This window comes from Bufo bufo, chromosome 2, assembly GCF_905171765.1.
Source record: "Bufo bufo chromosome 2, aBufBuf1.1, whole genome shotgun sequence".
Classification (NCBI taxonomy): Eukaryota; Metazoa; Chordata; class Amphibia; order Anura; family Bufonidae; genus Bufo; species Bufo bufo.
The window spans coordinates 203,676,176-203,693,343 of record NC_053390.1 but is presented as its reverse complement, the minus strand read 5'-3'; the positions used below and the strand labels follow the sequence as shown (position 1 = coordinate 203,693,343).

At 41.6% G+C, this 17,168-nt stretch overlaps 1 protein-coding gene across 2 annotated transcripts in view; it reads right to left on the bottom strand.

The window, feature by feature from the left end:
• CMKLR1 (chemerin chemokine-like receptor 1) overlaps positions 1-5,959 on the bottom strand; it is a 221,514-nt gene extending 215,555 nt beyond the window's left edge. The window contains exon 1 of one of the 2 annotated variants that reach the window (XM_040416043.1): positions 5,849-5,959. The gene's annotated coding sequence lies outside the window, so the exon portion shown is untranslated. The remainder of the gene's footprint in view (positions 1-5,848) is intronic. The other variant, XM_040416041.1, reaches the window with a different exon arrangement.
• Between the last annotated feature and the right edge of the window lie 11,209 nt (positions 5,960-17,168).

Below are 17,168 nucleotides of genomic sequence, written 5' to 3'. Positions count from 1 at the left end.
CTGTCTTCCTTTTGTCATCAACTTAGCACAAATCACGATCTCTTGTTAGCTTTTTATTTGTGGAAAACAAGTTGGAATCTCCTCCATTATAGAGCCTAACTTGATTACATAAATAAATTAGACTGTTTATTAGGGTAGTATAAATATTCTGACAGTAGTACATGGATGCTTAGAGGCCATTAGAACAGAAGGTGCTGCTGTAGAGTGGCTCTCCATTCTGGCTGGGGGTCTATGGTAGGAACCCATTCTAGGATGCCCATATTCCCTAAGAGGGCATAGGAACTGGTCAGAAATAAAACTATTCTATAAAGTTAAAATGATGGTTATATCCAGACAATCTGTATGGAGCCCCCTTCCAAACACACATATATACAAATTCAGCCCACAACTGGAAAAATGTCCAAATATCAATTTCAGAATGACTTTCAAAATGAGCACTGGGGGATTCAGAAATGATTTATCATCACAATACGTGATCCTTTCACAATGAAGAATATGAAAAAATGGCCAAATTAGCCACCCCTATAAATGACAATTACAACCACAGCAACATATTTGGAGTTGTTAATTATAGAGCATTATACCAAGAAACAACAAATTAACCAAGTAGAATAATTGGAGCAGATTTACAATAGAAAATATGCCAGTTTCTTGGTGCAATATGCAGTCTCTTTCACTGTATGGGGAACATAGAAACATAGGAACATTTGGCCCATCTAGTCTGCCCAATATACTGAATACTATGAATAGCCCTTGGCCCTATCTTATATGAAGGATGGCCTTATGCCTATCCCATGCATGCCTAAACTCCTTCACTGTATTTGCAGCTACCACTTCTGCAGGAAGGCTATTCCATGCATCCACTACTCTCTCAGTAAAGTAATACTTCCTGATATTACTTTTAAACCTTTCCCCTTCTAATTTAAAACTATGTCCTCTTGTAGCAGTTTTTCTTCTTTTAAATATCCTCTCCTCTTTTACCTTGTTGATTCCCTTTATGTATTTAAAAGTTTATATCATATCCCCTCTGTCTCGTCTTTCTTCCAAGCTATACATGTTAAGGTCCTTTAATCTTTCCTGGTAAGTTTTATCCTGCAATCCATGTACTAGTTTAGTAGCTCTTCTCTGAACTCTCTCCAAAGTATCAATATCCTTCTGGAGATATGGTCTCCAGTACTGCACACAATACTCCAAATGAGGTCTTACTAGTGCTCTTTAGAGCGGCATGAGCACCTCCCTCTTTCTACTGGTAATGCCTCTCCCTATACACCCAAGCATTCTGCTAGCATTTCCTGCTGCTCTATGACATTGTCTGCCTACCACTAAGTCTTCTGAAATAATGACCCCTAAATCCCTTTCCTCAGATACTGAGGTTAGGACTGTATCACTGATTTTATATTCTGCTCTTGGGTTTTTACGCCCCAGGTGCATTATCTTGCACTTATCAACATTAAATTTTAGTTGCCAGATTTTTGACCATTCCTCTAGTTTTCCTAAATCCTTTTCCATTTGGTGTATCCCTCCAGGAACATCAACCCTGTTACTAATCTTTGTGTCATCAGCAAAAAAACACACCTTACCATCGAGACCTTCTGCAATTTTGCTGATAAAGATATTAAACAATATGGGTCCCAGAACAGATCCCTGAGGTACCCCACTAGTAACAAGACCATGCTCTGAATATACTCCATTGACTACAACCCTCTGTTGTCTGTCCCTCAGCCACTGCCTAATTCATTCAACAATATGGGAGTCCAAGCCCAAAGACTCAAATTTATTGACAAGCCTTCTATGTGGGACTGTATCAAAAGCCTTACTAAAGTCTAGATAAGCGATGTCTACTGCACCTCTGCCATCTATTATTTTAGTCACCCAATCAAAAAAATCAATAAGATTAGTTTGACATGATCTCCCTGAAGTAAACCCATGCTGTTTTTCATCTTTCAATCCATGGTATTTTAGATGTTCCACAATCCTCTCCTTGAGTATGGTTTCCATTAATTTCCCCACTATTGATGTCAGGCTTACTGGCCTATAGTTGCCCGATTCCTCCCTACTACCTTTCTTGTGAATGGGCACAACATTTGCTAATTTCCAATCTTCTGGGACGACTCCTGTTACCAGTGATTGGTGATTGGAACAGTGATGGCTACTGCCATTGCCCAAAACTCTTTGCTCAAGAACATGTTCAAAACTCTCTAATAAACACCCCACTGCCATACTTGCTTTCAACTTAATCTATTCATATCCCCCACCCTAACAGTCTTCCAACCCCCCGCTACCCCCAAGACTGCTACTGCAAAAAATATGGTGCCAGACATAACTGTCTGATCAACAATTTCCGGCATTTTTCCTCGCTTTTCAAATAATCAGAGTTTCTGGAGGAAATACAGTATGCTCATCCCCTTTTTGAAAACTTTATCTGCATGTACTGCACCTTCCATTCCAACTTTTTATCTACACGCACACACAATTATTTACAGTATGAGTCTTATTAGACGGGTAGATATTTCTTCATTAAATGGAGTCTGTGGATACTTTGCACATATTAAATTGTCATCATCAAATATAAAGTTTAAATGATACATGATCTTTCCTCCCATGTTTCACTGTAAGACAGCCCAGCTTCATTTCCTGGCCTAGGCATGCACAATCAGTTCATGATTCAGTTTTGATGCAGCTGCCCACAGTGGGCAGTGTAAGGTGCATGTCTGGGCCCAGCAGTAAAGTGAGCTGGCACAGGATTTCAGGGAGAAGAGTAAGGACTGGGCTTACAGTGAAATGAGAGATCAACAGCAGGCTCTGAAGTGCATGGAAACTTGCATCAGTGGTGAACGCCACTGGGCACTTGCAAATCATTAGCATATATCTTCAAAATTCATCTTTCAACATCAATACACAGAAAGCATAAAGAAAGGTTCCATCTGTTTATATCACCTACAGCGCAGTGATAACTGTTTAATATGTGTAAAGTAGGTGACAGACTCCCCAAGCCGCACTCACCCTCCCTGATCTTCTTCCGAGCCCCGCTCTGCATTGTGTCCTGACAGCCATCAGCGTCAGGACATAGTGCACATAGGCGCATGCTATGACCTGATGCGATGTCAGGTCACACTGCTGTACCGGCCGAAAGAAGACCAGGGAGCAGTGAGTGACTGTCAACGTCATCCAGAGCAAGCAGTGTTTATTTATTTATGTCTGATCTGAGGTCTGATGGGGGTCCAATCTGAGGCTGATGGGGTCTGTTTTGGGGCTGATGGGGTCTGTTCTGGAGCTGATAGGGGTCTGATCTGAGGATGATAGGGTTCTGATCTGAGGGTGATGGGGGTCTGATCCGAGGCTGATGGAGGTTGGAGGTCTGATCTGAGGGAGTTCGGGGGTCTGATCTGAGGTCTGATGTAAAAAAAAAAATCTTATATTCCTTCTCAAAATTCTTACAGTCTGAAAAATACTGTAATTATTTATTTTGTCCACATTGAGGACTAAACTATTAATTTGACACCATTCCAGGAAAAAATCCACTAATATCCTATAATGTAAATTTCCTATCGCCACAGTGATGCAAAAACAACTAAATCATCTGAGAACTTCTGCAGATGACCCAAATCAGTTGTCACGACTATGGTCATGGTCGTGACTCCTTGATTCGCATGCAGTTTCCCACGGTCTGGTTTTGTTGTCAACCACAGGTGAGGGCTGTTAGTATCTTGCCTCACGTGTGGTTGCCGCTGGCAACATAAGGTTGCTGGCAGTGGAGCAGCCTGAGCCGGTTGCTAGGTAGCTCGCTGTCTATGCATGCGGTTGCCTCTGGCAACGTGTGTTTTTATGTGTGCACTTTCTTTGTTTGGCCTGCACAGGATTAACTTGTATGTACACTTCCCCTTTAAGTGGCTACCTTACCTTGCCTGGTGTTGGAAGGGTTAACTCCTTTCCTAGTGTGTGTCTGTGTGGGTGTGGCTGCTTGGGCTATTTAGCTTCCACTGGATGCCTGAGTCTGAGGGGTACTCCAGCCATGCTGTATGCTGGAGTCATCCTCCTGGTCTTCTTATACCATCTATCCAGTGAGGGCCACCCTTGTGGTCATAGACGTTAAGATGTTAAGAATATGTTAAGATGTTAACTTTATGTTCTTGTGGTGTCTCATCTTTGCAGCTATGGTTTCCTTGATTCCTGTGTGATGTGTAGTGTGTGCTGTGTCCTTTTATGTTGGTGTGGACATCAGCACTTGTGCACGGGTTCCAGGCTGTGTGTCTGTGGCAGGTAGGTGTGGTACTGGTTTCACTTACCTGCCATTGCCATATGCTGTATATCTTCCCCTTTCCTTGCAGCTTGGCCAGTGAGACTCCTGTTCGTCCGTGCTTAGGAGGAACAGGTCGTCTTACCCTGCTTCTAGTCCAGGGATCTCCTGAGGGCTAGTAGGGACCCGAGGTTCCGGAGTATGAGCCCTCCTACCATATGGGTTGGCTCATACGGTTAGGAGTCAGGGTCAGAGTTAGGGACGCATTAGAAAGGTGACCTGCTCCCTGATTCCTGTCCTGGCCTAGCAGCTTCCCATTATCCCTTTAACATTGCACGGCTTGGGGTTTCCCCCACTCTCCGCCGTGACATCAGTATTATACTATAAATCCACAATGTACAGATAAAACAAAAACAGTGACAGAACCATTCTCGGGGCTGCTCTAATGCTACATAACTGTCAGAAATACACATTCATCAATGAACAAACTGCAGTATATTCACCTAATAATTCACAATCTATTTAATCATTGTGAGAACTACCCCCATCTTCTCAAGCCTCTCACTTAATCTCGGCTAGATAGTATCCTCCCAGATACCAACCCAACTTTCGGTTTATTTGCATGTCCGGCTCAGGCAGTGGCTTATCTCCTGGGAGAACAAAATCATCATCATCTGTACACATTACAGTGGGAACAGCGGCTTTGGTCAACACAACATACAATATGTGTATATGGGAGACCAACCATAGCTGGCATATCACTCAACACCAGCCTTTCCAGCACTTTCATGACATGAGACGTTAATGCCACAGGGCGACAGTCATTTACATAAGCCAATGTACAGTATTCAGTCTAGGTACCAAAACCCACATGATGTTTTCCACAACACTGGTATATTCTAAGACCTCGGACTCCAATTAAAGAAATCAATAAATTCACTACAAATTTGACCTCTGCAGGCCTTCATGACTGTCGGGACAATTCCGTCTGTTTCTACCAATTTACCTACTGTCAGTTTCTCCAATTACCCCCTCACTATTATATAAGAAGAAGCCATGAAACTGCCACTACATTCTATAAATGCCCCTCTAAAAGCACCATCCATACTCTCAATATTAAACATAAATAATAAAATAATTATATCTATACCTGTATATGAAAATAAAAAAAAATCTAAAAACATAATTACTTCATTTCTACCCCAAATATCTTGCTTAACTTAAAACCCCACAATATCCTTCATCCCGGCCCAGACTGCCCAAATGTCATTATTCTGCAGCCTACTCTCTAACTTCCTCTTAAGTACTTTTTTATTTTCCCTTAGTTTAACTTACAACTCCTTCGGGACCCCAGTAATTAAATCCTTATCCCTAATATGTGGAGTTTGCCAATAGGCTTTCTAAACCATCATTCTAATGCAAGTCAGTGTTAATATGATGCCCACTGTCCATCACAGCATGCCATGTTATCAGTCATCATATTCAGGATATAGATCAAGTTGGGCTATGTGATTTCATAGCTTATTCCAGTAGTATCTAAAGACTTTGGTTCTGGATTAATATACAAACAGGTGATAAACCATCAGGTAGATTCCCCTTCTATTTTCCTACCTTTTAGATGTGTCTCGGAGAGGCTCCTGCATGCATTGCTAGGTGTTTCTGCACAGATGAATATTGTAATGTAATATATTTTTAATGTGTAGAATAAGCAGCAGATTTCTAACATGTGACAGAGCAGTGATAAAACATAACACGGGTTGCATCCAGCTGTTGCAAAGCACTCTCCAGAACGCTTTTCATTTGCATTTTAATTCCAAGATGTTTTGCCAGTTCCCAAGCTGTTCCATTTCCACACCCTTTGACAGATGTATGAGTACGTCTTACGATTCCCAAGGTGTCAAGACATGTGTGATCCACAAATGTCCTCTGTAACAGCAAAATGGAAACACATAAAATATTCTAGTATAACACACTGGTAGGCAACTTAAAAACAACACATCTCAAGTTTCTTAAATACTTAGATTTCATTAATATTTTAATACAGACTCTCAAACAGTTTCCTCTTTAGATGACACATATGTATGTGTGATGAAGCGTGAACATTTAACACCATAACCTGAGAAAACCACTGATTCTTATAGATAAGCAGGGTCATAATAAATAATAATAATAATAATCTTTATTTATATAGCTACAACATATTCTGCAGCACCTTACAATCAGCAGCAAGTCAACAATTAAAACAAGAGGAATGAGGACACTGCTCGCAAGACCTTACAGTCTATGAGGAGATGGGGTGGCACATAAGGTAACCGGTGCTTGTTTTGTACAACGGTCCGGCCATCTTCACACAATAGGGCAGTAGATATAAAACTGCATGAGCCAGCCACCAGCCGGGTGAGTGGGGAAGATTTAGAAGATTAGGGAATGTGATAAGCCACCCTAAAAAGATGTGTTCAAAATAATAGCAGTGTATTTAAAAAAGTGAATAAAGCTAAAAATCCTTCTAATAGCTTTTATTTCCATACGCACAAATGCATTGGGAACACTACACATTCTATTCCAAATCAAAACATGAAGAAAAATATATCAAATTTGTGTTGTTCCTCAATATTTTTTTTTAAGAAAAGTGAATATTAGACTGTTAAAAAAAAATAGCAGTGTTTGTATTCTTCTAAAACAAACTCAAACATTCACTATATAAACTGAAAAATGTTTGAAGATTTTGCTTTCCTTTGAATCACTTGGTAACTAATATTTAGTTGTATAACCACTGTTTCGGAGAACTGCTGTCCATCTGTGTTGCATGGAGTCAACCAACTTCTGGCCCCTGTGAACAGGTATTCCAGCCCAGGATGATTGGACTACATTCCACAGTTCTTCTCTATTTCTTGGTTTTGCCTCAGAAACTGTATTTTTGATGTCACCCCACAAGTTTTCTATTGGATTAAGATCCGGGGATTGGGCTGGCCACTCCATAACGTCAATCTTGTTGGTCTGGAATCAAGATGTTGCACATTTACTGGTGTGTTTGGGGTCATTGTCTTGTTGGAACACCCATTTCAAGGGCATTTCCTCTTCAGCATAAGGCAGCATGACCTCTTCAAGTATTCTGATGTATTCAAACTGATCCATGATCCCTGGTATGCGATAAATAGGCCCAACACCGTTGTATGAGAAACATCCCCATATCATGATGCTTGCGCCACCATGCTTCACTGTCTTCACAGTGTACTGTGTCTTGAATTCAGTGTTTGGGGGTCATCTGACAAATTGTCTCCGGCCACTAGACCCAAAAAGAACAATCTTACTTTCATCAGTCCACAAAATGTCTCTTTAGGCCATTCAATGGCAAATTGTAACCTCTTCAGCACATGTCGTTTTTTCAACAGTGGGACTTTGCGGGGGCTTCTTTCAGATAGCTTGGCTTCACATAGGTGTCTTCTAATTGTAACAGTACTCACAGGTAACTTTAGACCTTCTTTGATCTTCCTGGAGCAGATTGTTGGCTGAGTCCTTGCCATTTTGGCTATTCTTCTATCCATTTGAACTGTAGTTTTTTGCTTTTTTCCACGTCTTTAAGGTTTTGGTTGCCATTTAAAAGCATTTGCGATCATTTTAGCTGAGCAGCCTATCATTTTCTGCACTTCTTTATATGTTTTTCTCTCTCCAATCAACTTTTTAATCAAGGTGCACTGTTCTTCTAAATAATGTCTGGAACGACCCATTTTCCTCAGAATTTCCGAGAGAAATGCACTGTAACCAGCATGTACAATATTTGCTGCCTTCCTTCCTTAAATTAGAGCAATAATTGCCACGTTTTTCAAAGAATGAATGACCTCACTAATTGAACTCCACACTGCTATTATTTTGAACATGCCCCTTTTAATTAGTGATTCAATTACACAGAATCAGCAGCATGCATGTCATGACTGTTGGGTCTGTTGGATTTATATTACTCTACTACACCTGCTAGTAAATTATTTACCATGTAGAAATATATTTTCTACCAAAAACAGTGATTAATCAGGTTAGTGATTTCTGACTGCTATTATTTTGAACACAACTGTAAGGCCAATCTATAAGGCACTCCTATGGAGTCCTCAGTAGTAATGCCCCACACCACTGCCCACAGTATTTATAATGTTCCCTGCAGTGCCCCCTATAATTACAATGCCTCCTGCCATACCAACTGGAGTTATAATCTTCTTTGTAGTGCCCCCATAAATATAATGCCTGTCCTCTCCCTCCAGTCTTCTATATAATACAGTCCCATGTAAATAACATCATTCCTCTCCCTCCAGTCTTCTATACCATGCAGTCCCATGTAAATAACACTAGTCCTCTCTCACCAGCCTTCTATATGATACAGTCCCATGTAAATAACCTCTCTTCCTTACAGTCTTCTATAACATACAGTCCCATGTAAATAACTTAAATCCTCACCTTCAGCCCCTCCAACACATAGTACCATGTAAATTACATTACTCCTTACCCTCCAGTCCTCTATAATATCCAGTCCCATGTAAATAACACCAGTCATCTTCCCCCAATCTGCTGTAACATACAGTCCCATGTAACTAACACCCATTCCCTCCCTTCAGTCTCTCTAACATACAGTCCCAGTTAATTAACATATTTCCCTCCTACTAAGCAGGGAGGAGGTATAATGGGGAGAACCACATCTCCCAGCATTTCTCTGCCACTTACATTCATTCCATGGCATCACAGTTCTCCACTGTTGAGCACTGCTTTTTTCTACACTGGTCACATGATGGTGACCTCATCACAGGTCCTACCTTCACTTCCAGTGTTGAAAAGATCACATGACTATGATGTCATCGCAGGTCCTTCAGTTATGGAGTATAGGCAGAACGGGCAGCAGATTCACAGTAAGTCCTAATCAGGCCCCCTAAACTGACTGTCCGGTGTGACCAATTGCATATTCTGTAATTTTTTTCCCCTCCCTTTCTTTTGCCAGGATAACCTGGTCACTTTGGGGTGGAGGGAGGGAACAAATAATTAAAAAAACTCAGCTGGCACTGGGAAGGGCCCCCTCTCTGTGCCCCCCTGCATCTGAACCAGCTGCACAGGCGATATGTCCGCCTCTGCACTGAAGTGGCAGAATATGCAATTGGTCACACCGGACAGTCGGTTTAGGTTCTTACAAAAACATTGTTAGGGATTGGGAAAACATATTTACTTTGGTAGATTGAATTATTTGATAGAAAGACAGGATTTGCTACTAGTACCTTGATTTGTTCACATACATACAGACTCTGCACTGTAAAGGAAAACTGGCTTAGTTGCCCATAGCAACCAATCAGATTTCACCATTTATTTTCTTAGAATAGATCATCAATATTAGATTGGAGGGTCTGACACCACACACCCCACTGGTCAGCTGCTTTGAGCTGTAGTACCCCGACGCAGCATCTACACGGTGTATGCAGCTGTCTGCCTCCAGCTCCATACATCGTATAGTTTCTGTTGCTGCCCAAAATAACTGATCTGTGGGGTGAGGGATTCAGACCCCCTGTGGTCTGAAAAGGATGACCTATCCTGAGTATAGGTCATCAATATCTGTAGCCTGGAGAACCCCTTTAAGTAACCCTACATTATAGCCTTATTTACATTGTAGAAGAATCGTAACGGTAATATGACACCACTACTCCCTTTACTACCGTATATCATTCTCATTAGAGATTCCATTAATATTTCATGGGTACATGATTGCATTTAGTAGATTTAAATGTGCCCAATTGGTGCAAAGTCTATCTAATTAAATGCATATCCTCATTACTGTACGTAGCAGAGGAAATGCTCATCAACCAGGGAACAGTCTTATAGGATAATGGTTTCATAAAAGTCTTTGTCTTAGTCAGCATGGCCATTGTACAGTGAAAACGTTGGCATTGCCTCAACATTTGTTACTGTGATAACCACATCTCTACAAGTGTATGTTTTTTTTATGGATATAGTTCTTTTTTAAAGTCATGTTTATTTACATTGTATAACTGTATTTATTTATGAATATACTGGTATAACATTTCAACCAGCTCAGTAATGCTCCCTGCAGATCCCCAGACCGTCTTTCTTTGAGAAACGCTTCACAAATACATTCACAAAATATTCCCATAATGTCTAAAAAAGTAAGTTCTGTTCAGCACAAATGTTCAGTGATTAAAAATGCTTCCAATTTGGGTAAAGGAAACAGCATATCCATGGTAACTGTGCCTTCTGTCTTCCTGGGATCTCCATGTACTAATTAGCTATGCAATTAAAGGCCACAGTATCTGAAGTGAAAAAAAAAATTCTTATGGAAACAAACAATATAAATATTCTGAATTGTAATTAATAAATTCCATTTCAAACACCTACTTCTGACTAGAGTTTATAAACAGTAGGAGTCATAGTTATGGGAGTCTGAAATTCATGTTAAAGTGTTCACACTGCCTTAGGACATTGCATTAAATGCCAAAGGTAAGCCCCAAAATTAGTGATAAGCGAATTTCCTAATTCAGTTGGGGTTCAAATAAATTAGACTCAAATCAAAAGTGCCCCAATTACCCTGACAAGTTGTGGATGATACTCTGTGTATCCCACCCCTTTCAAGCTCTTTAACGCCAAGCCAGCATAAGTGATGTTAAAGCGAACCTTTCACCTCATTTTCACTTTATAAACTAGCAACAGTACCTTATAGATTATCTTCAGTGTGTTCTTATACATGTTAGTGCCGCTTTCCTGCGATGTTTATTCTTGAAAAAATCGTCTTATAAAGTTCACATTTCCTGCTCCAACAGTCACGCAACAAGTCAAGGGGGTATCCCTTCCCTCACCTCTGGCCGTACCTCCCCTGCCCTAACCCCGCCTCTATGCTCTGTAATTGACAGCCGGCTCAGCCGCAGATGGCAAGTCTACAGTGATCACGTGGGGCACTTGGAGCCTGAAGATAGGGGAGCGCGCGCACGGGAGGGAGAGCAGACAGGCAGGCATCGCGTACGGCGCATGCGCGATTCTGTTACAGGATCGCGCTTGTGTCCGCAAGAAAGACGGGATGAGGAGGAGGACGGCGCATGCGCAGGATTCACAAGCGCGGTCCTAGCGACTGAGCCGGCTGTCAATTACAGAGCATAGAGGCGGGGTTAGGGCAGGGGAGGTACAGCCAGAGGTGAGGGAAGGGATACCCCCTTGACTTGTTGCGTGACTGTTGGAGCATAAAATGTGAACTTTATAAGACGATTTTTTCAAGAATAAACATCGCAGGAAAGCGGCACTAACATGTATAAGAACACACTGAAGATAATCTATAAGGTACTGTTGCTAGTTTATAAAGTGAAAATTAGGTGAAAGGTTCGCTTTAAAGAGACAGCAACAACAGTAAATGGATGGTAGCCAGTGGTAACAATCACAATGTTTAATCCCATAAGGACCTGGTGCCCGTGACTTAAGGACCAGCGCCATACATGTACGGCGGGATGCAGGAAACTGCGCCCGCCCGATCAGCGGCAGGGGTCCGGCAGTCACTATTAGCCGGATCCCTGCTGTATGCGCCAGCAGTGGTGAAAACACTGACATTAACTGCATTAACCCTCGCACTGCCGCGGTCAGCACTGCCGGATGCGGTGTGTCCATCTGGTCCCCGCACTGCTGTGACTGGGACCAGATGGCAGGGAAATCAGCCCGATGCCTTCCTTAGGCATCGTGGCTGCCTTCCGTGACAGCATGTGAGATCCAGCCCCTTGGATCTCACAGGAAGTAGGATGTAAGTGTATTACAGTGAGTAATACACTTACAGCCAATGCATCACAATACAGAAGTATTGTGATGCATTGTAAAGGAGATCAGACTCCCAAAAGTTGAGGTCCCAGAGTGGGACAAAAAATAAAGTGAAAAAAAGAAGTAAAAAAAATAAAGTTTTAAAAAAAAAAGTTTCAAGTTAAAAAAAAGCATCCTTTCCCCAAAATAAAAAAAGAATTGTAAAAAATAGTGAAAAAAAGAAAAAGTTGACATATTAGGTATTGCTGCGTCCGTATCGACTGGCTCTATAAAAATACCACATGACCTAACCCCTAAGGTGAACACCGTAAACTATTTTTAACAAAAACTGTGCAAAAAAAAACAATTTTTTTTGTCACCTTACATCACTAAAAGTGTAACACCAAGCGATCAAAAAGGCGTATGACCGCCAAAATAGTGCCAATCTAACCATCACCTCATCCCGCAAAAAATGAGCCCCTAAGACAATCACCCCAAAAAGTTTAAAAAAAACTATGTCTCTCAGACCATAAAGACACTAAAACATGATTTTTTTTGTTTCAAAAATGCTTTTATTGTGTTAAAAAAGTAGACATATTAGGTATTGCCGCATCCATAACAACCTGATCTATAAAAATATCACATGACCTAACCTCTCAGGTGAACACCGTAAAAAAGATAAAATAAAAACGGTATCAAAAAAGCCATTTTTTGTCACCTTACATCACAAAAAGTGTAATAGCAAGCGATTAAAAAGTCATATGCACCCCAAAATAGTGCCAATGGGTCATCTCATCCCGCAAAAATGATACCCTACCGGAGACAATCACCTAAAAAAAAAAACTATGGCTCTCAGAATATGGAGACACTAGAACATGATTTTTTTTGTTTAAAAATGCTGCTATTGTGTTAAACAAATAAATAAATAAATGTTTACATATTAGGCTACTTTCACACTAGCGTTCAGAGCGGGTCCGTCTGATGTCTGCTCAGACGGATCCGCTCCTATAATGCAGACGTTTGTATCCGTTCAGAACGGATCCGTCTGCATTATAGTTTAAAAAAAATTCTAAGTGTGAAAGTAGCCTGAACGGATCCGTCCAGACTTTACATTGAAAGTTAATGGGGGACGGATCCATATGGTGTCATCTTCAAACGGATCCGCCCCCATTGACTTATATTGTAAGTCTGAATGGATCCGCTTGCCTCCGCACGGCCAGGCGGACACCCGAACGCTGCAAGCAGCGTTCAGGTGCCCGCCCGCTGAGCGGAGCGTAGGCTGAACGCTGCCAGACTGAAGCATTCTCAGCGGATCCGCGTCCACTGAGAATGCATTAGGGCAGTACGGATGCGTTCGGGGCCGCTTGTGAGCCCCTTCAAACGGAGCTCACGAGCGGACACCCGAACGCAGGTGTGAAAGTAGCCTTAGGTATCGCTGCGTCCGTAAAAACCTGCTGTATAAATATATAAAATTAACTAACCCCTCAGGTAAACACTGTAAAAAAAAAAAAGTGCGTCAAAAAAGCAATTTTTTTTGTCACCTTACATCACAAAAAGTGTAATACCAAGCGATCAAAAAGTCATATGCACCCTAAAATAGTACCAATTAAACCGTCATCTCATACAGAAAAATAATGAGCCCCTATCCAAAAAAAAAAAAACTATGGCTTTCAGAATATGGAGACACTAAATAATATATATTTTTTCAAAAATGCTTTATTATGTAAAACTGAAACAAACAACCAAAAAAATGAGTCATATTTGGTATTGTCGCGTCCATAACAACCTGCTCTATAAAAATTCCACATGATCATACCTTTCAGATGAACATTGTAAATAACAAGAAATAAAAACGGTGCCAAAACAGTTATTTTTTGTTACCTTGCCTCACAAAAAGTGTAATATAGAGCAACCAAAAATCATATGTACCCTAAAATAGTACAAACAAAACTGCCACCTTATCCTGTAGTTTCCAAAATGGGGTCATGTTTTTGGAGTTTCTACTCTTGGGGTGCATCAGGGGGTCTTCAAATGTAACATGGCAACTTTAAATTATCCCAGTGAAATCTGCCCCCAAAAAACTTATGGTGTTCCTTTCCTTCTGCGCCCTGCCGTGTGCCCGTACAGCAGTTTACGACCACAAATGGGGTGCTTTTGTATACTACAGAATCAGGGTACTAAATATTGAGTTTTGTTTGGATGCAACCTTTATTTTGTTACTAGAAAAAATTGATTAAAATGTAAAATATGCCAAAAAAGTGAAATTCTGAAATGTTATCTACATTTTCCTTTAATTTTTGTGTAACACCTAAAGGGTTAACAAAGTTTGTAATATCAGTTTTGAATACCTTGAGGGGTGAATTTTCTAAAATGGGGTCACTTTTTTGGAGTTTCTACTCTAGGGGTGCATCAGGGGGTCTTCAAATATGACATAGTAACTTAAAATTATGCCAGTGAAATCTGCCCTCCAAGAAACATATGGCGTTCCTTTTCTTCTGCGCCCTGCCATGTGCAAGTACATCAGTTTACGACCACATATGGGGTGTTTATGTAAACTACAGAATCAGGGCAATAAACATTGAGTTTTGTTTGGCTGTTAACCCTTGCTTTGTTACTGGAAAAAATTTATTAAAATAGAAAATCTGCCAAAAAGTGAAATTCTGAAATTCCATCTACATTTTCCTTTAATTCTTGTGGAACACCTGAAGGGTTACCAAAGTTTGTAAAACCAGTTTTGAATACCTTGAGGGGTGTATTTTCCAAAATGGGGTCACTTTTTGGGAGTTTCTACTCTAAGGGTGCATCAGGGGGTCTTTAAATGTGACATGGCAATTTAAAATTATCCCAGTGAAATCTGCCTTCAAAAAACCATAATGCGTTCCTTTCCTTCTGCGCCCTGCCATGTGCAAGCACAGCAGTTTAAGACCACATATGGGGTGTTTATGTAAACGACAGAATCAGGGCAATAAACATTGAGTTCTTTTTGGCTGCTAACCCTTGCTTTGTTACTGGAAAAAATGTATTAAAATTGAAAATCTGCGAAAAAAGTGTATTAGTGGCAAAAGAAAAATATATTCGCCTTTCAGCGTTGCACTTGTATGTTGAAAAGCCTTGTGTAGTGTAAAAGTAGAAAAAAAGTATTGCCTAATTGCTGTTCAGCTGTGCAGTTATATATTCTAAAGCCTTTTTTGCCCTGTACTAGTGGCAAAAGAAAAATATATTCGCCATTCAACGTTGCATTTATATGTTGAAAAGCCTTGTGTAGTGTAAAAGTGAAAAAAAATATGGGTGTACGTGGTCAGATCTACAAAGTATAGTACAGTGAGAGACAGGGGGCCATAGCTGGAAGGGGGGAGTGATGTCATGACATTGGCATGTGTGATAAGCGAGAACACTGTCTGCAATTCCAAAGAGAGAATTAAAAGAAGATTGTCGCATTCACACATGCAGGCAAGCAATACACTTGGACTGTGATGCCTTAGGGAGCACAGAATAGCCACTCATGGTTTAGCAAAGCCATGTCCTCCGTGCTCCAATCATGGCAGGCAGACAACCCGGAGGTCGAACTCCTACAATACGTAGTTCTTACCCAAACTCATGGTGGACGCAACAATCCTCTGGGCTACTACTCTAAGCACCTTGACCCTGTAGCCAGAGCTGCCCCTTCCTGTATCAGAGCTGTCCATGCTGCCAGCTCTCTTCTAGACGTCACATCTGATGTTGTGCTTGGGCACCTCCTCACTATTTTGGCTCTGCATGACATCTCTGCCATCCTCCAGCAGACACAACCAGAACAACTCACTGCACAACGCCACCTCCGGCTGCAGTGTAGTCTGCTCCTGCCAGATAATGTCACCATTCAGAAATGTCACATCCTTAACCCTGTTGCACTCCTTCCTCTTATAAGGGGGCAGTATACTAGAAATTCAGGAGATGCTTCTGAAGATTTCATTGATCTGCATGCTGAAGAAGATCTTCAGGAAGAAGAACTATGGACCTCAACTGACTCTCTTTACCAGGAACAGGATCATGATTGCATCACAATGATGGAAGCTGAAGTAGCGACACCACCATCGGTCCAAGACACTCCTCTGACAAACCCTCATTGGATTATCTTTGTGGACGGCTCAAGGTACGCCGATGACAAAGGGAAATTCCATACAGGCATGGCAGTCACTGGTGAGCATGAGGTGCTGTGTGCAAGGCAATTTGACAAGGCACAGGAGGCTGAACTCATTGCCCTCACTGAAGCCTGCCTCATGGCAATAAATTCCACCGCTAATATCTACACGGATTCCAGATATGCCTTTGGAGTGGTTCATGACTTTGGACTAATATGGAAGGCACGGGATTACATCACAGCCGCAGGAACCCCAATCAAGAAAGCCTTGTGTGTACGGCCTTAATGGCAGCAGTACTCCTGCCCACTCAAGTGGCAGTGATCAAGGTAAAGGCCCATACACGAACTGACACTCCTGAGCCCAGAGGAAATGCCCTAGCTGATCAAACAGCGAAGAGAGCAGCAATGGAAGAGGAAGGAGCCCAGACAGAACAGATCCTGACAGTACAAGAAGATCTGGAGCAAGAGGAAGTCACATGGGACCTACTGAAACAAATGCAGAAACAGGCCACTCCCAGGGAAAAGGAAACCTGGTTGAAAGAGTCAGCCCTCGAAGAAGAATCCGGACTCTGGACACAGGGAAAGAGAGTATGCCTACCCAGAACTCTCTATCCCCTAATAGCTGCAATAGCTCATGGGCCCATCCACCAATCCAAAACCATCATAAAAAAAGAGCTAATTGATAAAATATGGGTGGCCCCAGGGATCACCCCCATCCTGGTGAGACATACTCAAGCGTGCCTCATATGTGCAGAGTTTAATCCAGGTAGAAACGATACCACTCCCCGGAAATGTCTCCCAAAGGCCTTATATCCCTTTCAGAAGATACAAATCGACCACATCCAGATGCCAATGTGCCAAGTGTTTAAATATGTGCTGGTAGTGATAGACTTTTTCTCTGGGTTGCCAGAAGCCTACCCCGTCCGAAATCAGACAGCAACTACTTCTGCTAAAAAACTGATGCAGGAGCTTGTCTGTAGGTTCGGAGTACCTGAGGTCATTGAGAGTGATCAGGGCCCAGCAGTCACTGCCATGTTAACCCAAGAAGTCTGG